The sequence below is a fragment of the Haliotis rufescens genome, unplaced genomic scaffold, assembly GCF_023055435.1.
Source record: "Haliotis rufescens isolate VD_foot unplaced genomic scaffold, xgHalRufe1.0.p SCAF_212, whole genome shotgun sequence".
NCBI classification, from domain to species: domain Eukaryota; kingdom Metazoa; phylum Mollusca; class Gastropoda; order Lepetellida; family Haliotidae; genus Haliotis; species Haliotis rufescens.
The window spans coordinates 15,958-40,323 of NW_025963905.1; the positions used below are offsets into that span (position 1 = coordinate 15,958).

The 24,366-nt window shown below is 38.0% G+C and overlaps 1 protein-coding gene across 4 annotated transcripts in view; it reads left to right on the plus strand.

Annotated features, from left to right (window-relative positions):
• The first annotated feature begins 284 nt into the window (after positions 1–284).
• The window catches only part of LOC125383188, a 33,356-nt gene continuing 9,274 nt past the window's right edge, over positions 285–24,366 (plus strand). For 2 of the 4 annotated variants that reach the window (XR_007222678.1, XM_048401361.1), the window contains exons 1-2: positions 285–386; positions 4,107–4,189. The gene's annotated coding sequence lies outside the window, so the exon portion shown is untranslated. Of the gene's footprint in view, positions 387–4,106; positions 4,190–10,233; positions 10,442–24,366 lie in introns of those variants that run through there. The other 2 variants (XR_007222679.1, XM_048401360.1) reach the window with 2 other exon arrangements.

Sequence of the window (24,366 nt, forward strand, 5' to 3'; positions counted from 1 at the left end):
AGAATGTTCCACACACTACTGACGATCCAAAAATTGACAACCATCGTTTTAATTTTTTTGGAACTAGTTTTTATCAACGACGGCCCACGAATACGCCACGTCTGGGAGAATTCCTTTCACAACATTTCACAAAACAGCTTTGCTAATAGCTTACGTGCTATTTACATTGGTCTGGGTCCTTAGCATTTTTTCCTAACACATATTTATTTGTCTTTTCGGGGACCATCTTAACGCTGCCAACGTCCTCTTGCGGTCATTTCCTTCCATTCAGAATTGTACGACTTCCTTGCAGCCATTGCCATTGCTCCCTTGCGCCTGTCACCTAAAGTCGCCGATTGCTTATCATCCCAGTGAGGAATATGAAGAGTTCTTTTCACACAGTGTAGGTAAGTTATATTTAGGTTGCATTGAGCAGCACGTGCAAAGGTAAATTGTCTTTGCAGCAACAGAAAATCCAAAAATACTTCATCGCGCGAGAGAGCTTCAGTTTCTGTTCACTCTTTCTGCCACGCCCAATTAAGCAACGTTGTTGTCGGCATGTCACAAACATTCATTCAGAATGTCGTCCACAGTGGAGTAAAACAACATTGACAAGTCATTACAAAGAGATAAAAAATAAATTAATATTTCACCACCAATAATCAAAAATAATGTTGTGGATTGTTTTTAAATATCAAACACACCATCATGGAACCAACCACTGCCATTTGTCCTCTTCAGGCTCTTGTTCAATGTCAATGTCATATTATGCCTTCTTGTAAGATGCAATCATTTAAAGGAGGCAGCTCGTCTGCGGCTTTGGGGCCATTGTCAACTACCTATTGAACAACAACAACAAAAACAAAAACAACAACAACAACAACAACAACAACAACAACCCTGTGTTGAACTGCTCACAGTGGTGCTAACTGTTACAGTGTTCTACAGAGAAACAAGTTCATACCAACTCACTGTTTGGAGACTCTTAAATGTTCTTCACTGTAGAAACAATGTTGCACTGTTCGTAAACCTGCCAAGGCTTTAACTCAGTTATTCCACAGTTCATAAGACTTAACAGCCCTATACTGATTTAATTGGATTGGATTGGATTGGATTGGATTGGATTGGTGGTGGTGTGGTGTGGTGTGGTGTGGTGTGGTGTGGTGTGGTGTGGTGTGGTGTGTTTGTTTGTTTGTTTGTTTGTTTGTTTGTTTGTTTGTTTGTTTGTTGTTTAATGCCGCTCGCAGCAATATTCCAGCTATATGACAGCGGTCTGTAAATAATGGATTTTGGAACAGACAATCCAGTGATTGACATCATGAGCATCGATCAACACAATTAGGATACGATGACATGCATCAACCAAGTCAGCGAAGCTGACCACCGCATCCCATTAGTTGCCTTTTACGACAAGCATAGCCACCATTTGCAGCAAGCATGGGTTGCTGAAGATCTAATCTAACCCGGATCATAATGTGTGTGTGTGTGTGTGTGTGTGTGTGTGTGTGTGTGTGTGTGTGTGTGTGTGTGTGTGTGTGTGTGTGTGTGTGTGTGTGTGTGTGTGTGTGTGTGTGTGTGTGTGTGTGTGTGTGTGTGTGTGTGTGTGTGTGTGTGTAGTATGTGTGTAGTATGAATGTCATATCTATCTGTCAGTCAGTCTGTCTGTCTGTCAGTCAGTCAGTCAGTCAGTCAGTCAGTCAGTCAGTCAGTCAGTCAGTCAGTCAGTCAGTCAGTCAGTCAGTCAGTCAGTCAGTCAGTCACTAATATTCTTTACTCCTTGCCATGACTTGGTGCAGTTCATAGCTTATCCAGTGGAGATGTTGAGATATCATGAGGCTAATGATGTGCATATTGACATGAACATGATAATGGTGACATCTTAATTGTGGGTATATGTATGTTTTGGACAGATGGGATTTTGAATACAGGTATACAAAATATGATTTGAATCTTTCATGTTTTGTTTTATCATGTTTATTGAACTATTTAACATGTTTATTGAGTAGCATCATACACTCAGCTGGGGTGCTGACAGATTTGCACATTGGGTTGATGCTCACTGTAACCATTATGGCACAGCTAGTATGGTAAGACAAGCATGTTGGATAATCTAAGGATAAACTAGGGGGTTTGCAGTATAGAGCAATGACCAATAGGTATATCCAGCAGTATAGGTCAGCACTGTGTACTGGGTAAAGTGACACACAGTGAGCCAGCTCACACATCCCAACCACCTGGCTACAGTGGGCTGACTACATGGGTTCTATGGACCTGACATACAGCAGTCACCCTAAGATGATTGGATAGTCACAGAGAATGAGGCAAGCCTTTCTGGGTACCTTTTTATTTGGTTTTTATTAAAACCCTACAACTGTGGAGGACTACAATGAACTGGTGCTGCATTTGGTATATGATTTCATGTGCATTCTTTGTTTTGTCCAACAGTTTATGTCACTGAAAAGGTAATGAGTTGAACTTGAATCTGATGTGGTTGTCTTCATCATGAAAATAGTTGTAGTCAGCCTCATTGTCTCCTGGTAGCCTCAGGGTTAAAGTGTTCACTTGACATGCCAGGTAAGGGTTCAACTGAGTATTAAACCACCGACCGACCGACCGACCGACCGACCGACCGACCAACCGACCGACCGACCGACCGATCGACCTGATTCTCTGTTGATACTGTACAATACCTACTCCCATCAAAAAAATTTCAAAGGATCAATTTGGATAGAAACTCGGAGTCTGCAAAGTAAGGTGTCAAGATAGTTGTTTTAATATAAGAATTATGATCATTTATCATATCTGTATCAGAATGCATGAGCTGGTGGCATGTGGTCCTGTGCACAGCGCACAGGTCACAGATCATGTCAAGTTAAGCAACACTGGTTGTGGAGAATGGTTGGATCCACTGTGTTCAGCAGCTTGGCTGCTGAGATTTTCTTGGACTTTGGTACTGCCCCGCACTGAAGCACATTTAACGTTTGTGGTGTCCCCTTGGGTAAGTGACTGTTTGAAATGTGCCTTTGTTCACCCAGCCGTGAATGGGTACCCAGTAGGATGAGATGTCAATGTGACGGTTAACCTGCTAGTGCCTCAAAGCAGTTTGGGTTGTATACTCCCCAGGGAGCTGGGTATGATTGTTAAGTGCAAGCTGATCCATTGAACGGGTAATAAGTGTGCTTTGAGCAACCACATAGTGGATGGAAAACAGCCAACAAATGCACTTGTGTTGTATGAAATGTGGATGCAGTATAGATTTTCAAATGTTAAAAAAAAATAATGCCAAACAGGCATAATAAATATAGTAAAATTAAAGGTTTTCACATCATCTGTATTTAATCTGCATGTTAACCTCTCACACAAGACATGTCAGCACAGTAGAGGTCACCCATAAGGCATTTGTCCAGTGACCATGACAAAATAAAGTTCAGAATAAATAATCATAATAAATAAAGATATGCACTGAAAGTATAGTCACAGTTTAGATGATTGATGGCAGTAATGCCCCTCTAGAGATCATAATTATGTTGACAAATAGAGTGAGGCACCTAATCACAAGCTCACAAACTCAGCGATCTAACCCACTCAGCCACCGAGGCTTAGAAAGTGTTATCCCAAATATAACATTTGTTACATTCTAAATATAATTGTGTGTTCACGTTCCAAATTGTTATGGTTCTTAGTATTAAGTTATCATTACAAGTTAAAAATGTAGATATATATTATATAAAATATGTCTCACTGTATTGTCACTTTAATACCTATCTTTAAAGTAACATGTCAATAGAGTTATTTGGTCGTCCAGCATCACTAAGGAATTCAAGGGGAGTCTTAATACTGCTATGAACTTGTCCGCAACCTCTGGTCAATCTCAGTGTAAGTTCTATTATGGGATTGGGAACGGGCACCATGAACCATCTGAGCTAACTTGGTACTGACCCACTGGGGCACACTTGCCCAGGCAGACACCCTGTGCCATTGCACGCATCCGCGTTCGCTTTTGTTTATTCCAACTTTTGGTTGAACCGGGCCTTCCGGTTTTTCTGTCGATGTTATGGTTGCAGAATAAACTGCATTGAGTTGACACTGCGGTGTTGACTAATCCTTGGCGCTGTACATTTTTCCAGTGTACACAAGTCAGTCGCTGGTTGTTGAGTCTGTATCTGAAGCCATGGAGGAGGACTTGCCTACCGCCTTTCTGCCACGTGAAGTATTCAACTTTATTTGGATTTGTCATAGTTTAAAGATTCCATGATAAGCATTTTATAACTATACATTTCCTTTTCCATTTTGAGTAAAGAAAATGAAATTCTTATTTCTCATGAAATATCTCAAACTTGACTGTAAATTGCCATCAAAATACTGGAGATGCAAGTGAAGAGAAGGGAAACTAAAACAACACGATCTGTACCTCTTGTTATCCCCCTGGCATATGATGCAGCGGATATGGTCGACGCCTAGTCTGTCTGTCTGTCTGTCTGTCCATATGTCCGTCCGTAATCATTTCATTTCCTGAGCGTAACTGGAAAACCATTCAAAATCTTTTAACAAAACTTGGCAGATATATCAAACAGATTCCAAAGAGGTGCCCTTTGCTATTTTACAGATTTTGGGCATTTTTATTTTTCTTGATTTCCATGGAAACAATTTGGAGTTAGTGTCAAAAGGCGACAAGTTTGACTGATTGTTGATAGTGGTGTATGTGTTTGTTCTAGCCATATCTCTAATACTAATAGGTATTAGAGGTTTGGTGAAAAGGGATTTTCTCCAGTTGGAGTTATAATTTTTAATAAGTGATTGAAAATTTAGATTTTTTATGCTTCGGCCTTAGAGAGGTGGAAAAGTTTAATTTAGGGGATGGATTTATCATTGCTTATTTGGCTGCTGTGTCAGCGGAGTCATTACCTGGTATGTTTGAGTGGCTAGGTATTCATGGTAGATCAACTGAGTTATCTGATCTTAATTCTGAAGTTTTTCTGTTTTTTGTTTTTTTTTAAATATTTTTATTTCAATTCAGTAGACATCTATGTAACATTGGTACATGAGGTATATACATGTAGCTATTCATAGAATCTTAAAACATGATCAGATATGGGTAAGTACATCTATTGATTGACTGAGAAATTATAATAAGTAGGCTGATAATTCCATTTTCCATTTTCTGTCGAATCTCTTAATACTACTATTTTTCATTGCGATGAATGTTTCTATTTTACATCTTTCAACATTTTATGAAAAAAGGAAAGCATAATGGAGTTTTCCTAGTGCTTGACTGGTGAATGTATTTTTTGGCAAGAAGAATTATGTGGTTGAATAGGTAGTTGTTTTTTTTGTAGCAAAATAACTTATCCAGAATGGTAACATGAATATCATATGCTAGTTTCGAGTTAAGGTACATTTCAATTTCTAACCAAAATTCCTATACAAAAACACATTCTACATACACATGGTATAAGTTTTCAGATTCGGAGACACAAAATGAGCATATATCATCATCTATTAACTTCATTTTCCATAACTCCTTTTTGGTATATAAAGCTCAATTTATGAATTTGTACTGGAAATCTATTAGGTTAACATCATTGGTACACAATCTACAATTAGAGAAAGTGTTATTCCTTAAAATGCTTTGATTAAGTTAATTTTCCCATTTATCACACATCAGAGGAAAGTTAGTTTACAGCTATAAGTTTATCATAAAATATTCTGGAGCCCTTTGTTCTCATCAACATGTCTCTCAAAATGTTATTTATGTATAAGTTAGCTGTGATAGAAGATCTGCAATTTATTGTTTTTTTTCATGATTTAGGGACATTTAGCATTGCTCTGTTGTAGTCAAGTATAGTACCTTTAATTTGAAATTGATTTTATAATTCTTCAAATGTTCAAAATCTGTTGTTGCTACATAAATCTTTTAAACTATGAATACCCTTATTAAACCAATGTTTTAGAATTAAATTATTTTTAAATGGGTGATTGAACCATAATGGTTCTGATAAAAATTTCGTCAATACTTTGTTTGTCAACTTTATGTTTTCTGTAGTAATTACCCGAAATATTCAATATGTCCCCCCAAAAGCGATTTTTCAAAGTAATACACTTATCAATATTTGATCCCAAAAGGAATATCTGTTTTGATTGGAAGTTCTTTAATGTTGATGAAGTCGATTTTTGTAAACTTGTCCTTAAAAAATGATTATTTCAATGAATCAATAAATTTGAAGGTATCTATTCTTCTCAGACCACCTCCTTCATATTTCCTTATCAAGGCAGATCTTTTTATTTTGTCTGGTTTGTTATTCCAAATGAATGTATAAAATAGTTTATTAAATTTTCCAATAAAATTATCAGGCGGGTTTGGAAGTGCTGAAAATATATGAGGTGAGGTGAAATTGGGTTTAACGTCGCGTCCAAGATTATCGCACTTATATAGCGACGTTGAAAATATATGAACTAATGTTGAACAAGCCAGAGTCTTAAAAACTGTGATTTTACCTGTTAATGTTAGATGTCTATTTTTCCAGCTTCCCAGTAATCTATTAATATGTTCAAGTCTTTTTCTTGTATTTATTACCCATGGATCAAGTAATGTGGGATTAAATATTATTCCCAAGACTTCCAAGTTTCCCTCATGCCAGTCTAATATTATGTCTTCATGTCTTCTAGTTTTTGATGCTGCTTCCTGCCATTGAACCTATCCATGTAGCTTTAGTTTTGTCAATATTTACCATAAGACCGGATATTCTATACAATTTATTTAAAATATCAATTGCAGCTCTTCAGATCCATCTAAAAATAACTGTGTATCATCTACATATTGACCTAATTTATACTCCATATCATTTATTGTTATTCCTTTGCCGGCATCCTCTTTGGTTCTGAAAAAAGTTGGAGAGATGTCCATTTTCTATTACACAAGATGATGCATACTTAGTTAAGATATTAACCCATTTAAATATGTTTGGTCCATTTTCATAACCATTTTTTCATAATTATAAGAAAGTTGGTTTGGTTCAGGGTTTTCGCTTGGTGTAGTGCTGCTGATATGGCCAGTAATTCTGCTGTATTTGAATTTTTGTGATGATAATTAGTGGTTATTGTATGGGGTTGATCTACATGGATACCTATGCTGGTGTTGTTTGTGTCTTGTGATGCATCGGTGTATGTATGTGTGGGTATGTGATGGCCAGTTTGTGTCTTGTGATGCATCGGTGTATGTATGTGTGGTATGTGATGGCCAGTTTGTGTCTTGTGATGCATCGGTGTATGTATGTGTGGTATGTGATGGCCAGTTTGTGTCTTGTGATGCATCGGTGTATGTATGTGTGGTATGTGATGGCCAGTTTGTGTCTTGTGATGCATCGGTGTATGTATGTGTGGTATGTGATGGCCAGTTTGTGTCTTGTGATGCATCGGTGTATGTATGTGTGGGTATGTGATGGCCAGTTTGTGTCTTGTGATGCATCGGTGTATGTATGTGTGGTATGTGATGGCCAGTTTGTGTCTTGTGATGCATCGGCGTATGTATGTGTGGGTATGTGATGGCCAGTTTGCGTTGGTATGGTTGAGATGGGATGGTAGGAGTCAGGCTTGTTTTGGGGTTTTCCTCATTTGAGGACTGGTACTATATCAGAATGTTTCCATTGTAGGGGTGTAGTGCCCATTGTCTATATTTAGTTTTTGTATTCTAATTGGGATTTTGTTTATGATGATGTAACTGATATTATCTTGTCCTGTGGCTGAGGCTGTGTTTTTGGTGTTGGCTGAGCAGCTTGTTTTCAAAAAGTTGGCAGCAATTGCATCAGCTTTGGCTTTATTTGTGGTGAGGTTCTTAATGTTGGGGTAAATAGATTTTAGGGAATTAACTTTTATGGCTTTAAATTTGTTCCACAATAGCAGTGTTTTGTTTGCTTGTTTAATTTTACTGAAAGTTTGCCAGTGTATTCTCTTTGCGCTGCCATGATTATTTGTTTAGTTTTGTTTCTCAGATTTATAACTACAGGTAGTTTAGAACAGTCTCTCTTAAAATGATTGGGAGCTTTTTTTCTTTGTTTTCTAGCATTGATTATTTTGTTGCTCCACCAAGGGACTGGGTTGTGTAAGAAGTTATTTATATAGGTGGGTATACATTTGTGTGTCTGTGTTTTGTATTCGTGATCATGTGATGTGTCAGATTGATGGCAGAGTTTGATGAACAGCGGCCAGTTTGTTTGTTTTAAATTGAAATTTGTTTGCTGGGTGTTTCCTGAAGTTTGATCGTTAGTTGAAAGGGATTTGTTTATTATATTATATATGATTTTAAGGACCAGTGATCACTGCCCCATGTGACATTATAAACTTCCCAGCTTGTTTTTGTAAAGATTTGCTGTCAAAGAGATAGTTATGAATGACATGGTGATGGGTATAACTTTGAGATAATTTTAGTTTAGTGATATGACTTTAGTTTATTTTTCAACTGTGGGTGGCAGTTAGGAAACTGGTGTAAGATTTGTTGTAGTTTGAACTTGTGAGCAAGGCTATTGTATTTTTTACAATATAAAAAGAAGGGCAGCTGCTATGAACTTAATAAGTTTGTTATGTTGTTATATTTTTGTTGAGTTATGGTTGCTGAAGGTGCTGTTTTTAAATTTTGATTTTTTTTTTGCTTTTCTGTTATTTTGCTGAGTAATGTGGGTGGTGGTGTGGTTGTATGGGTGTTGGAGTGGTTGGGCATGCTGACGGGATTCGGGGTTGTGATGGTGGATGGTTGTATGGGTGTTGGAGTGGTTGGGCATGCTGACGGGATTCGGGGTTGTGATGGTGGATGGTTGTATGGGTGTTGGAGTGGTATGGCATGCTGATGGGATTGGGGGTTGTGATGGTGGATGGTTGTATGGGTGTTGGAGTGGTTGGGCATGCTGACGGGATTGGGGGTTGTGATGGTGAATGGTTGTATGGGTGTTTGAGTGGTTGGGCGTGCTGATGTGATTGGGGGTTGTGATGGTGGATGGTTGGGTGGTAGTGGTATGGGGACGGCGGATTTAAATTTTGGTTTGGGCCTGGGTATTGCCTGTAGTAGGGGCCGGGGTTGGGAGTTGGTGTGGTTTAAGGGGTAGGGTAGGATAGGATGTGTATGTGTATGTGTATTAGGTTTGGTGGGGGGTAGGGGGTGGGGGGTGGGGGATGTGTCTACTATGACAAGATAGACACAATTTTATGGATAACAACTTCTTTAATACTGTAAAAAGCGACGTTTCGGTATAGATCCTTATACCGTTGTCAAGCAAGACTATTAAAGAAGTTGTTATCCATAAAATTGTGTCTATCTTGTCATCTGCCAACTTCTAAGTAATGCCTATCAAACAAGTTGTGTCTACTATGGTTTCTGTGTGTTTGGAGGTGGGTTGAGAAGTTGCGAGTATCTGTTTTGGTTTAGGTTTTTGTCTTTGAGATTGTGGTTTCTGGTTGTTTGGGGGAGTAGGGGGGAGGGGTTGGAAGGAACTAACTGTAGAGTCTAGAGTCTGGTCTGACAGTGGTAGGAATTCCTCGTCTGTGGTAATGTGGTGTTGTTGTATGATTGCTGGTTTTGGTCATGTGACTGTTTTATGTTTTTATCAAGTTTAAAAATATGTTGTTTGATTGGTTTGGTTTGCTATATGTCCTTCGGCGTTACAGTTCCTACAGAAAGGAGCCCACGTGCACTCCTGAATTAGATGGTTTTCAGAGTCACATTTTGGACATAGTGGGTCATTTTTGCATGTAGTAGAGTGCATCAAAAGATTGGCACTGGTCACATTGGATTGTTTTTTTTTCTGATGGGGTGGACTTTATCATTTAGTGCGCAGAAGGTGATGTGAGTGGGGAGTGATGTGGCTTTGAATGTTATGAAAATTGTTTAGGTGGATGTTCTGCCTGTGATGGGTTGTTTCCTCTTTACTGTTATGTATTCCGGTATTTTTGGTTGTGTTGGGTATTGGTTTGCTAATTGTATCTATTCTTCCATGTCTTGTGTCCAGGTAAATGACGCTTTGTATTTGTGTTTGCCTTGTGGGGGCGGCAAATTTATGTTTAAACCATCAATGATGGGGGCTCTTAGTGCGTTATGGAGTGCTGATTGGTTTGGTGATTTGAAGCCTCGGCCGCAAAAGTTGGCATATTAAATTTTATATTCTAAATTTGCTGGGGGTGTTTTTTTGGTGCATACTTTTTTGGCTGTTTTTATGCAGTTCCGTAGGTGATATACATATGATCTCATGTTATTTCTGTTTGTTTTAGGTTGTGTGAGTTGGGTGGATTTGTCGGTGGTGGATCTGGCTGAGCTGAGGGGTGGTCAGGTAGTCTTTATTGTTGGTTGATCGTAGTGTTGAGTTGGATGATGATGATGATGATGATGATGATGATGATATGTAGAAGATGTTCCCTATTATTCCCTGTAGGCGTGTGTCACTGTAGGCATTAGTAGACCTGACCAGTCAATATACTCTGTAGCTACTATTCCCTGTAGGCATGTGTCACTGTAGGCATTAGAAGACTTAACTAGTCAATATAGTCCATCATTCTGAGATTGTCACAGATCAAACTGTCTTTGGTTGGTCTAAGCTTGGTGTCTACTTGGCGTCTTCATTCACTTTCTTATGGGTTCACATTATCCACAGCAAAAAAAATGCAGTTTCCGGTATCTGGATACCTTCCGGATACCACCGGACACTTACCCAAAATACGTCCGGGTATCCGGTGGCAGATACCTTGCCGGATACCAGATCCGTGGTATCCGGCATGGACACCTCACCGGAAAGTATGCCACCTGGAATCCGGGTATCCGGCACCGGATACCTCAATCTGGGTGTCCAGGGATCCGGCACCGGATACCTCATTCTGAGTTTCCAAAAACATGTCACAATTTGGGGGGTGCATTTTGTTCAATTAAGTGTGAAACACCTAAAAATATATTGGAAACTAACCATGAAAATTGAACATTGCTGACGGTATCCGGCAGGTATCCGGATGCAATTTTTCGAGATGTTTTTCTCCTAGTAAATAATGTAAGCCTGGGCATAGCAGATAGCTGTAGTAATATTCTGTGTTGATTTAGTTGTAAATATCCCCTTCAAGTTGAGATCTATGGGCATGTACTTTTGGTGAAAACATTTTTCAAGTTCATATATATTTCATTTTAGATGTTCAGCCCATTAAATGAAAAGCATTCAGTCCTGGTATGATGGTATCCTTACATTTCATCTTCATATTCCCAGTTTGTTCTAGCCTAGTGGTTGAAGCGTTCGATTCACCACATCGGTACATTGCTGGGTGTCACCCATCATGATATTGTTGGAATTTTGCTCATAAAGTGGCATAACACCATACTCACTCTGACAAAAAAATGAAAGTCATTGGCTATGTGCTCACTTGGGCCTTTGTTCCTGGTGAGATTAAAAGATTATTTTGGAACTGTATCAGTACTTGTTACATCTTGACAGACGAGTTTCATTGAAGTTTGAAACAGAATATCATTAACCCAAATGGGTGCATAAGACTAAGGGCATCCACAGAAAACACCTAATAAAGTACCGGTACATAAAAATATCAATGTAATTTTTCTACTGACATGGAACTAAAAACTTGTTCATTGAGCTGTATTAATTGTAGGAAAACATTCAGGGCATTAGTATATTTGATATATGTAAGCACCTATGTTATGAATGATCAATATCATATTTCTTAAAGAAGCAAAACAAAAAAAATGTTAAGATAAAAAATCATATTTATTGATTTTATGACATTTCATTGGTTCAGTAACCAGAGGTGTTTGCAAGAACATTCAAAAACAGAAACAGATGCTTCAATGCCATTTTCTAAATAAACAAATTAGTCAAATCTCAGAAGAATTTCAAGGTAGAAGAATATCTAAAGTCAATTATGTTTGTGCAGTAAACCACAAAAGTCATTCAGATTGGTATAGTCAGCGTCAGTGTACACCACATAAACATAGTCTCACTGCTGTGGTATTAATTCCTTTAGACTTGATTAATGTTGTAATAAAACAATCTACAGAATCACACTGATGTGACATTATTCATTCCGAATCATCACTTTCTGAGGTGAACCTGTTAGTTGTTCTGGGGAGGATTATTCATCATCCGGAGAGTCCTTTGTATGACTTGTCTGATCTGGTGTCATTGTGAAATCCAGGTACGTACTGAAACAATTTATGACATCTTTAAAAGCTTGTTATTAAAAATATAAGAAACACACATATATTGACAAAGGGTAAAAAGTTGGTTTCTCAAGGAGTAAGGTAATGACAATTTATCAAGCAACTGTTAACCAAACCATGTTAACCAATGTAAAAAAGCCATAGTAAACAGTAAATTTTACAGAAAATACAAAATTGTAATTGATCTTCTGAAAACAATTCCTGTAGTGCCATAAGGCTCACCTGAATTTTTCTCAAATGTTTGCATTACATCAAAATATAAGGAAGGGTAAACAAGGCAATGCAAAATTGCATAAAATAGGTTCTTATACATAAAAACAGAACTACCGTATTTGACGTAATAAGTGCCTCGCTCTAATAAGCACCCACGGGAATATTTGCTAATATATTGGCTAGTGAACAATCCCAATTAGCACCCTTTCCAATTGATCAATGTATACAAGACTTATTTATTTGCGTATAATACACACTCGTGTGTGATATGCACCCTTAATTATGGGGAATTTAATTCTGGAAAAATATATTTGTCGTACATAAACATTTCAGGCTGCCAGCATAAACCACAAAATTTTGAGAGCACCCTGGGCGCTTATTACGTCGAATACTGTATTCATAATTATCAAAACTTTCAATCACACAAGTCATGTCATGAGTGATCTCAAAATACTATATAATGAGTGAGCAAGTTGGTATAGTTTCACACAGCTTTTAGCAATATTCCAGCAATATATCTGCGGGGACACCAGAAATTGGCTTTTCACACAGTACCCATGTGGGGAACAGAACTAAGTGCTTCGGAGAACGCATTACCCACTAGGCTACCAAATACAAATATCATCTCAAATACAAAAGTAAGTAACATTAGGATTTCATACAACAGATATTTTCGCCAAATATCAAGTCACTATACAACTGATTGAATTACTGATCAGAGGAGCAAATACATTTCAATGTAGCAGCTGAATCAGGCTTAATTTGAATCGTTCCTTGCTTTAGTTGCAATGGGAGACACATTGAAAATAATTATCTCACTTATTATTGATATTTAATATCTACCATTAATTGGTAGGCCAAAATAGACACTGATACAAAAAATCAACTGAAAAGAACCACCTGAACAATCTACTAAAAACTATGTATATTACATTTAAGGGACCTTAATTCGGCTACAGGCAATAGTATGGGTGGATACAAAAGGGGGTGGGGTGGGGGGGTGGTGGCTGCCCGGGTGCGCACCCCCTTTTTATTTCGAAAAAAATCTTTATTTCTGTATAAATTACCACCAAAGACAATAAATAGATCTTAATTGTGCAACCCCCCCCCCCTTTTCAAAAAAGCTGTATCCGCCCATGATTAGGTATGAGTAAAATCATTATCATATTTTTATCATATATCCTATCTTTAATTAAGATTAACAATAACGGGAAAAACTGCCAAATATATTGGTCAAGTGTAATCATAATTTAAGTAGTTCTATTTGGTTTTGGAACTTTTCAAGGGTAATTGTAAATATATGTGTATTCCTATTTGAATACTCATTTGATTGTTATAAAGTTACACAGTATTGCATCTATCGTCTGTTTCTAAATACAGTGGAACCCATCTTTGACTTGTGTGACATAATTGAAGCATACCCCAAGTTCATTATGCATTGTTATGCATCTGCACAGAGTGGTCCAAGTCCTTGTCACACACATAGTTTGCTACAAGGCAGAATCCAATAAGTACAGTTGAGACAACAGGTTGTATCCAGACAAACTGTCTGATAACCTCAAGTATGGTCTTGGTCGCATCAAGGGATGTAGCTAATCCTAAATAAACATTAAACAAGTGACATAATCTCTTCTACAGAACACATGATGAAAGCCTGCCCCACCTTTGATGTTTATCATCTCGTTACGCTCACAACAGCTCATTAGCAAGATGAACTCAATGTGGATTAGGGATTAACAGGGCAATTAGTGTCAGGTGGGTATTATCACTTGCAATTGTCTGTTAATTACTTAATTGAGTAGTGACGGCTTAGTTTGTTTCCAACCACACTGACTGCTATGCTACTTATCAAGTCAGTTTACTGATAACATGTTGCTGTGGACCAAGGAAATGTATCATGCCAGATACTTAAAAAGTTCTACGCATCAGTTATAAAATAATGACAGTTTTGATATGCAATTCTCCCTACAAAGACATTTAACATTTGTACTGTCTGTTGAAACTATGATGATGCTAATATACAAGTCGCACAAAACAACTCATTCATATACTGGTACCTAGCCAAACATACATAATGTTTTTACGCGTATGCACATGCTTGTACACATATACCTCTACTGGCATATCACACATACAAACAATCATTAGATGGATGTAATCGTTTAAAAATATTTTACTTACAATAACAAGTGAACAGATTCTGTAATAGCATGGTTAATATTGGGAGATGTTTTAACATTTCAATTTTCACAGAATCAAAGTCATATCCTTTCATGACTCAAATCAGCCTGTAGTGATTTAAATTCAATTAAAACTGATTCATGTCAAATGACCTATCCCGCATGTGTGGCACCTGTTAGAAAAATACCATTCATTACTTATTTGTGTGTCCAAATTATGCTATTATTATAAATAATAGGTATTATTATACAGCATTGATATGATATAAGAAAGCTTTGTATGGAATTGTTGAAAGTTATGTACAGGAAAACATTGAAATAAATCAATCAATACCTGCATTTATCTCAGAATCTGGTAGATTTAATAATTATTGATTTCTCCTTCATTATCTACTTATAATCAGATGATTACATTATTGCTCAACTGATAGTTTGCAATAGTATAGAATTAGTATTTTATTAATACTTATTTTGTATTTGAGCATCATTTAGATAAGCATGTTTGCAAATCCAGTTCACTATGAAAATATATATGTTTAGAACACATGTAGTAGAACATATTGCAATAGTTAAGACCTGAAAAGAAGTTATGTGTAGGATCCTCAAAATGGTATCCACAAGAGCAGGTTGTAGAATCATGTTGGTGTTTGTTGTTTAACTCTGCAGTCAGCCATATTCCAGCTATATGACGGCGGTCTGTAAATCATCAAGTCTGGACCAGACTATCCAGTGATTAACATCATGAGCATCGATCCACACAATTGGGATACAATGACATGGATCAACCAAGTCAGCGAGCCTGATCACCCGATCCATTAAGTTATCTCTCACAACTAGCATAGGTTGATCATGTTGATGGGGACCAACTTCAACCTGGAATCCCCACATGAGTAAGTATGCGGCTGTTAGCTTTGTTTGATGTTTAACGCCACACTCATCAATATCGCAGCTATGTGGCAGGAATCAAATCTGGGTCTTCAGCACGGAGTGTGAACCACTAGGCTACCCCACCACCAATAATTCCCCCATGATAAAGTTGTCATCATGGTTATTGTTCAACTAGTTCAAGTGAAAATGTTCATACCCTTAAAATGTCTTATCTTCCACTTCACGATGATCTCTGATGCAAAACTTCCCTGTTATTAAAGCCGTTCTTGATTCTTCACATCTGGAAAAATATGTTGAGGCTATTAATCATTCTCACAGAGTAAAGGGAGTATATGAAATAAGACAGTGAGTCACATTAGCATACAAATTATCCAGTTAAGGTAAACATATTTCTACATTATATACATAAGCAAATACTAACATATGTTAGACAGGCTACTTGTCCTATAAAAATATAATTATACATTTACTTACATGTTGGCTATAAAAGTTAATGTGTCACATGTGACAGGCTTACATGTGGTAAATTACTTTAATACGTGATCATTGTAATATTCACATATTCCTTACCTTAATGTGTCACTTCAGCTGCCAGCATGACCTCAGCTGCAATCTCAATATTTGGCCAATTTTGACGAAATGACCGATAGTGTTCAGTGTATAAGCTGGGCCTCGTCTCTAATATAACTTGGCGCAAGTTGACGACGCGCATAGAGAGCCGGGAACCAGCTTATGTCGTGTTAACTGGTTCCCGGCTCCCTATGCGCGTCGTCAACTTGCGCCAAACAATATTGTGATATTAGAGACGGGGGCCCAGCTTAGTGTTAACCCGGAACAAGCCATTTTACCCATATTCCCCTACGGTCGAGGGCGCCATTTTAGAACATGGATGTAAACAAACCTCGTGTATCGATATACACTGTGATGCTTGATTACGATAAGCTTACCTCGTGTATCGATACATTGTTCTCAATCACCTCCACCACGGAAATGCCGGCCGAAGTTCCTCTGAGCCATCCACAACGCGGAAGTCAACAGTATTTGAAAGGCGATTGGCGTCAAATGCGGTTGCCAGGTACGTAACAGGGCTTCGTGACCTTATGATTTCTGTGCAGAGATCTTATGGAACGGATTGATTTAGATATTTTCCTGCTCTACATACTTTACCGTAAACGCCAAGGGTCCTTTTTTAGTATTATGGTCAACTGTTTGTTATGACGACAAGGATTTGCATAAGGGGCGTAATGGATTTGTGGTCAAAACAAGATGATCCAAATTAGATCCGCTTTTGATAGATAATGAAGAAAAGTACAAAGATCTAGGAACGATTACTAACTCTAAACTTTCGTGGGATGCTAATACAGACTATAATTTACAATAATGGCCACCAAAGACTTTCTTTTTTTTACGCTTAAGATATTTTAATAATTACACTGTTATGTCCTTGCTTCATAACTTAATAATTGAATATTTCATGGAATGACTCTGACCTTGGCGAGGATCTTTTTTGCAACAAGTGATTCCCTATGTAAAGTGTATGTTGAATGACCCTGGCTTTGTTGTCAAATAATTGTTTGACAGTTGTTAAATATTGGGTTATGTTTTATCTCTGAATGTTTGAGATGAAATATTTGAATAAGGACAGTTCTAAGTTGGAATCTCAACTGGGGTCTTTTCAATTGAATTCAACGTACAGCATGTACAGTTTGGACATTTCTGTAATGTGAATGCTACTTATGTTTGCAGAATGTCTGGATGAATGAATGAGTCAGTCATCTGCACAGCATCAATGGAAAAAGAGAAGCAATGAGGAACAAGAGAAGAGTAGCAGTGAGTGGTAAATATTTGAAATTATTCTGTTTGGTTCATCATGTTCATGTAGCTATTCTGCAAATATTTCTTCAGTTTGCTTGTTCTTTATCACCTGTTGGCATGGATGGCCTAATTATCAAAGGCACTACAACTTGCTGTGCATAGTTGCATCTCTTGGGCTTGACAGAAACCGATGGTCGTGGGTTTGAATTGAGGGTAGCATCATACACTTGCTTGTGGGTTTCATCAAAGTGGTAAACATGTAAGACCTGCATCACTTGGGGCTTTCTTCCCACATCAAGCTTACATGCCGTGATATAACTGGAAAACTGTTCAAAGAGGCGTTAAACCCAATTCACTCATTTAACACCACATCCAGCAATAGTTCGGCTAAATGACAAGGATTATAAATAATCAAATCTCAAATCTCAACTAGACAAACCAGTGATTAATGTTATGAGCTCGATCCAGACGCACCGATGATGACTGTTATGGACAACATCCCACATTATTGGGTACGATTACGAGCGATCAATGAGCCTCCTACCTCATCTATTACTTTGGCTTGTATGGCAAGCATAGGTTGCTAGGAACATTTTTAAGAGATGTCAGTTAATGATTGTTTCAACTCATCAGCATGGAACAATATATATCTCAAATGTTTGGTATATAACAAAACTCAAAGATGATAAATTAAGTGAATTTGCTGCCTTTTATCTGTAAGTACATGTTGCAACAATTCTTTTCTATTGCTACAATCTTTATACATAATTCTGCAGAAACTGAAGTCCAGCTTGAGATACCCGGATGACAGGTTGACAGTCTGGAAGGACCCTTCCAGATTTCCGAAGTGATTGGCAGACAGCGATGAGGAGAGTCCTGTTATTTCAATGGGGGCCTACCGAGAAGTTATATGCCAATTGACACTGGGACACACTCACAAAGGCTGGTCTGGCTAATGTGAGAAGACCATCCAATGCCAAGTTGGAGTGGGACCCTTCAAGGACGTTGAAGAAATTATTGTCTTTGGCCATGTGGTAATCACTTGAAAGGAATGATGTTTGCGACTACTTGTCTATAAATGTTGACCCAAACACCAAATAGAATGTTCACAATTCTACTAACACAATGCAACAGGGATAGAGCCCATCTGGCCTCCCCTCATCCTGGTTCCTGTTTTTCTATGGCAATATAGAAGGAAAAGGAGGTTTGAGGGCAAGTAACTCTGAACTGGTGAGCATGGTCTGCTGATGCTTTCAAGCAAACAGTTATCCCGCTCTGTTATGAGTATTGAAGAATAGGAGGAAATTGCATACTGCATCAGGAACCATCATGTGAACACTGTTCAATGTGTGATATAGGCATATAAATAAAAGAAATTGATAATTTGTTTGTTGTTTATGTTTCATTAGCTGTGCAAATGGGGATTTTCCAATATTTTGCCTCAGTTTGATAGCCACAGTTATCGTATGAAACTATGCATTGCTTGGACATCTTTGGAATAACACATTGATCTGCTATGTCAAAGGTCAATGTCATAGCCAGACAAAACAATTGTTAATGGCCCAACTCTTCCTTAGGGCAGGGATAGAAGTTGGCAAAAGGTCATACACTTACTTTTTATCCCCCCCACCCCCACCCCCCACCCCCGGCATATAATGCGGGGGTATATAGCGATCAGCCAGTCTGTCTGTCCGCCTGTCCGTCCGTAATCATTTCCTTTTCCGGGGCAGGATTCCCAAACCATTCAGTGTATTTGATTGAAACTTGGCAAATCTATCAGGCGCATACTGAAGTGGTGCCTTTTGATATTTTGGGATTTTTCTAATTTTTATTTTTTTAAATTTTTATGGAATGAAGTTGGACATAGACTCAATTGAGGATGGGGTTCGTTTCCGGGGCAGGATTCCCAAACCATTCAGTGTATTTGATCGAAACTTGCCAAAGGTATCAGGCACATACTGAAGTGGTGCCTTTTGATATTTTGGGATTTTTCTAATTTTTATTTTTTTAAATTTTTATGGAATGAAGTTGGACATAGACTCAATTGGGGATGAGGTTCGTTTATGGGGCAGAATTCCAAAACCATTCAATGTATTTGATCGAAACTTGGCATTCATATGGATGCGACCATGGTGGATTTTTTGTGGGTAAACAATGTATGCTTCTTAAAGAACTTTAAACTGTTGACTCATTACATACAGAATTGCACATTTACTAGTGGTTACTTTACAGACAGCTGCCGGGGGGGGGGATATGTCATCTTTCTGATGACTCTTGTTCTCTAATGTGCCTTTTCCTGCAGAAGTCTAAATAACTCTTATGCATATAGTTGTATATCATTGTCATATGTTTGTCAATATTACACTGAATGAAGCACTTTACAATTGTTTTTGAAAGAGTCGCAACTGATATTGAAGGTCAAATTAGCTTTCAATGTCTTTCAGTAAAAATGTTCACAGTAACTGAGGAACAGCTCTCTGTAGTGTGATGAAATCTGGTACATGTCGCCCTCAGAGTGAGGCATATTGTGTTTCAAACCCTAAATGAAGCTGGTATGCTCGTAACAAGTACTTGTACCTTTACAAATAATCATATTATCATCTCACTAGGACCAAAGGCCCAAGTGAGCACACAGTCGATGAGTTTATACTTTCACTCAGAACAATCTGGAAGTCTGAACATGAAATTTAAGGATATCATCATACATGTATTAGAACTGATGTTTGTTCATTAAACAACTTAACATCTAAAAAGAATTACAGATGAATTTGAAAAAATTGTCTTCTCCAAAAGTACATGCCCATAGATCTCAACTTTAAGGGGATATTTACAACTAAAATGACACAGAATATTTAGCCCAGGCTAACATTATTTACCAGAAATAAGTCATCTCGAAAAATTGCATCCGGATACCTTCAGCAATGTTCAATTTTTTTGGTTAGTTTCCAATATATATTTAGGTGTTTCACACTTAATTGAACAAAATGCACCCCCCAAATTGTGACATGTTTTTGGAAACTCAGAATGAGGTATCCGGTGCCGGATCCTTGGTATCCAGTGCTGGATCTTTGGACACCCAGATTGAGGTATCCGGTGCCGGATACCCGGATTCCAGGTGGCATACTTTCAGGTGAGGTGTCCGTGCCGGATACCATGGATCTGGTATCCGGCAAGGTATCTGCCACCGGATACCCGGACGCGTTTTGGGTAAGTGCCCGGAGGTATCCGGCAGGTATCCAGATACCGGAAACTGCATTTTTTTTTATGTCCACACTGCAGGGCAAGTCAAACTTCTGTCTTGGACTGCTTTCTCTCATCCAAGAACATCTTCACTCATCCAAGACAGTAACAGGTTCACAGTAAACATAATCAGTGTTTCTGCCATGAAAACACAGAAAATATAATTTTGGTTATATATTACTGTTTTCTAAATGTAGTGTATGCTTGTAGTAGTCTGGACTGATGCCGGTTAACAGTGCAGAGATATCATGGGGCAGTTTAACATGAATACCCCACTCAGAAACAGTATGCTGACTCCGAGTCAACCAATCCTTGTTTTCGCTAAGCGCCAGACAAGGTAACAACAACAACCATGGTATGACACGGCTGGGGATCCAGGCTTCTGCTCTCCAGGCAGATGCTATACCACTAGGCCACTGAGGTGGTCGAAGTCATGTTCGGTGTTCATGGTTGTTGGACATACTTTTGTGAACATTCCATGGACTTCTATCCAGTAAAAAAACAAATGGCAATCTGCCTTAGAATTGGGAATAAACTGTTCATCAACATGTCCATTTGCCATAGTGGAATACTGCTTCTTGTCTGTAATTCTTGACTTTTAAAGCCCAAATCATGCTAATTGAATAATGTCTTTTGTGCACTCACTCATTGATTTGTATTTTAGAAGTGTTCACTCTGTACAGTGTCTGTAAATATAGTTCACTGATTTGTTGTCTTATTTGAGAGATGTTCAGCAATTAGTTGTTTCAAATGTGATATGCCTGCCTAAACCTCTATTGTCTAACCAACATCATGCTCGGGGGAATTTGTATGTATAACAGTAGGTTCTTGACAAGTAGGAATACCCCCATTTTGATGTAAACATATTTTTATTTCAACTGAAAATTGGGTCAATGAAAAAAGTCAATGCTTATTTTAATCCCTCTCCTTACATAGAAATCAGGTAAAAAAGATGGTCAAGGTGTCCAAATAATATTTACACAACAAAATACCTTGGTGGTCAGTTAGCCTGTGAAGATCCGAGATAGAATAGGTCTTCAGCAACCCATGCTTGACATAAGAGGCGACTAACTGGATCGGGTGGTCAGACTCGCTGACTTGGTTGATGCATGTCATCGAATCTCAATTGTGTGGATCAATGCTCATGATATCAATCACTGGATTGTCTGGTCCAGACTCGATTATTTACTTACCACCGTCTTATAGCCGGAATATTGCTGAGTGCGGCATTAAACAACAAACAAACAGTTAGCAAGCATGATCAGCAGTGTTTGGTTTGGATAGTCAGAATGATGGGATTGTACATAATATTAAGTACTACATAATGTCCACAAGGTGCACATATTTGTATTATTTAAGTTTAAATCTACCAGAATTTGTGATGAAAGTATGGACAGATTTGCTTCAGATGATAGTCCTTAAGTACTGTATTAATATCATATGCTGTATGTAATATAATAAATTGCTCCTAATTTGATCAGAATTGTAACAAAAAAGAAGTAGTGTAGCAGGTCTTCATAGTAGTGACCACAGGAGAAAACTGGGCTGTCAGTTATGAATCTATCAATTTATGTCCGTTTAGGTCACTGGATCTGAGTGAGGCGGCAGGTGATATTAGGTGACAGAAACTGATTCCAAAATTTGTTTAATAAAACAATGTAATTGTAAGCTGGTGCATGATAATACATTTCAAGAATTTGAGTATGAGCAAGTAGATTTAATTTCTTCGTATAGATTATACCCTAATTTTGTAGAGTTAGGTGTAAAGGATTTTGTATAATGTTGAATCTTACATCTAAAAGTTTGTAATCACTACGAGTGTTAGCTTGGTCTGGAATATGGTTGCAGAGATAAGCTGGTGCTTAGTTATTTACCATTTTGTAGAATAAAGATAATGATTGACTTTTGGGTCCTAGTAACAATGCTTTCACATTTGTTTATGTATACAGTTCTTAAGTGCTTATGCCCTTTGTTGAACAACATGCAGTGTTCCCGCTTGATTTTGAAACTGCCAGTCTTGGTGGACTGTCAACTCAAAAGATTACATGTCCTCCCTAATTTTTGTTAGTCCCAACTTTCAATAAATAAAAAATGTACAAACTTTACCTGGTTTTAATTCCCTCAACATGTTCAATACAATGATGTCATCTCTATAGTAACAAACTTAGATCTACAAGTCATTCATACAAAGTTCAGTCACACTTTTCTCTTTCTTTTTTGAATATTTCGAGACAAAGTCGCTACACATATTTAACCTCGAAGCAAGGCAAAATGTTATTTCCTTCCACTAATAGTTGACAAGGGGAAACCCTGATGGTAACAGACAAGCTGACTTTGTTCGGAAAAATTTAAATGTTGCTTATGTTTTGTTCAACAACAAAGATTTTTATAAGGTACTAACTATATTTGCTGCTCAACAGGGACTGGCAGTCACATGAATTACCGGTCCAAGCCTAATTTGATCTGTAAAAACCTGGTAATTACCGGTAAATGGGAACACTGATATTGTTCTAGGTTCTACTACACCAAATCAGTACCATTTTGGACAGTGCGGTTTTCGTAGGGAGCCTTCAGTGCAGATCGAGAGATATCTGCAGGCTGTGATTGGAGGATATTCTGTAAGATTTTTATGTCTTTCAAATGTACATCCATCCAGTTAGTAAAACTGACCATGTTTTTCTATATTTAGTACTGTCTTTTTCAACATGATGACTTATGCTGAATGTGACCACAGCTATTTTCAAGTAGGTGACATTTGGTGCGAAACTGGGGGTGTTGTGTTTAGCTTCCGGTACTCGGAAAAGGAGCTGACTAAGCTAGTCATTTTTTATTTTTTTATTGCTGCTCTAAGGCCAAACTGTGCACACACATACAGGTAATAGCTGTTGAATGCTTAGTTATTTAAAAAAAAAATATAACGTTACTATAGAAGTCTATGGGAAAACATTTGGTTGTGTGTAACCTGTAGGGTGAGTGCACATTTCAGTAATTCATACTTTACATGCTTTCCTATTTATATTTCACCATGGATACACCATGGAGGCAAATTTAAAAATAATGACATTGAAGTTGGGGACATTTTTGGTTGAATGGAGCATTTGGATGGCCTGGAAATGAATGTTGCTTCGTATTGTGGTCGAACTCAGCACGAACCCCCCAGGGTACCTCTGTCCAACAAGCCCTCCTCCTGCCTTCTGAATTTGTTGAAACTGATGAATTTGACAACAAATTAGGATAAAGTCACCACTGCCACAACAATTTCTGCCTTGTGTAAATCGCTTGCCAGTCAAGTTACGCGATGCCGTTATCTTGAGTATGAAGCATGTACACTGCTGACAGCAGAATATGTCACAAATCCCCTTATTTATAGTAAACAATGTAGCATACCAATATATCTTTCTATTAGGTGATTTTGTGTGAATGAAAGATGCTATTTTTCTGTTAAGTTTCTTAAAACAGACTTATTTTTCACACATATGACTTTCAAATCATTATTTTGCCCCTCAAGAACTGACTCCTGGCTGTTATATCCAAACTGGTTTGCCATTTGATATTGTCTGAACACATTTTTCAGCTTTTAGCATGCCTGATGTTGACTGGGGAGGTATATGTGCACTCATGCAGAAGAAGTAGAAGTTTTCACATCCAATTTGGCATTTGTAGAAGCTGATCCGAAGTCTGGTGTTGGCAGTGTGTGATCGACAACCCTTGTTTTGCCTCGCTGCGCTCTATTACCTTGTAGAAGTTGTGGAACTTGGACATGTAGGTACAGTAAGTACATTTAAGAACCCCAGTCCACTTGAGGCCCCTCTGTTGCTCACTATCAAGTGCCATAATAAGATCACCCTCATGCACTAG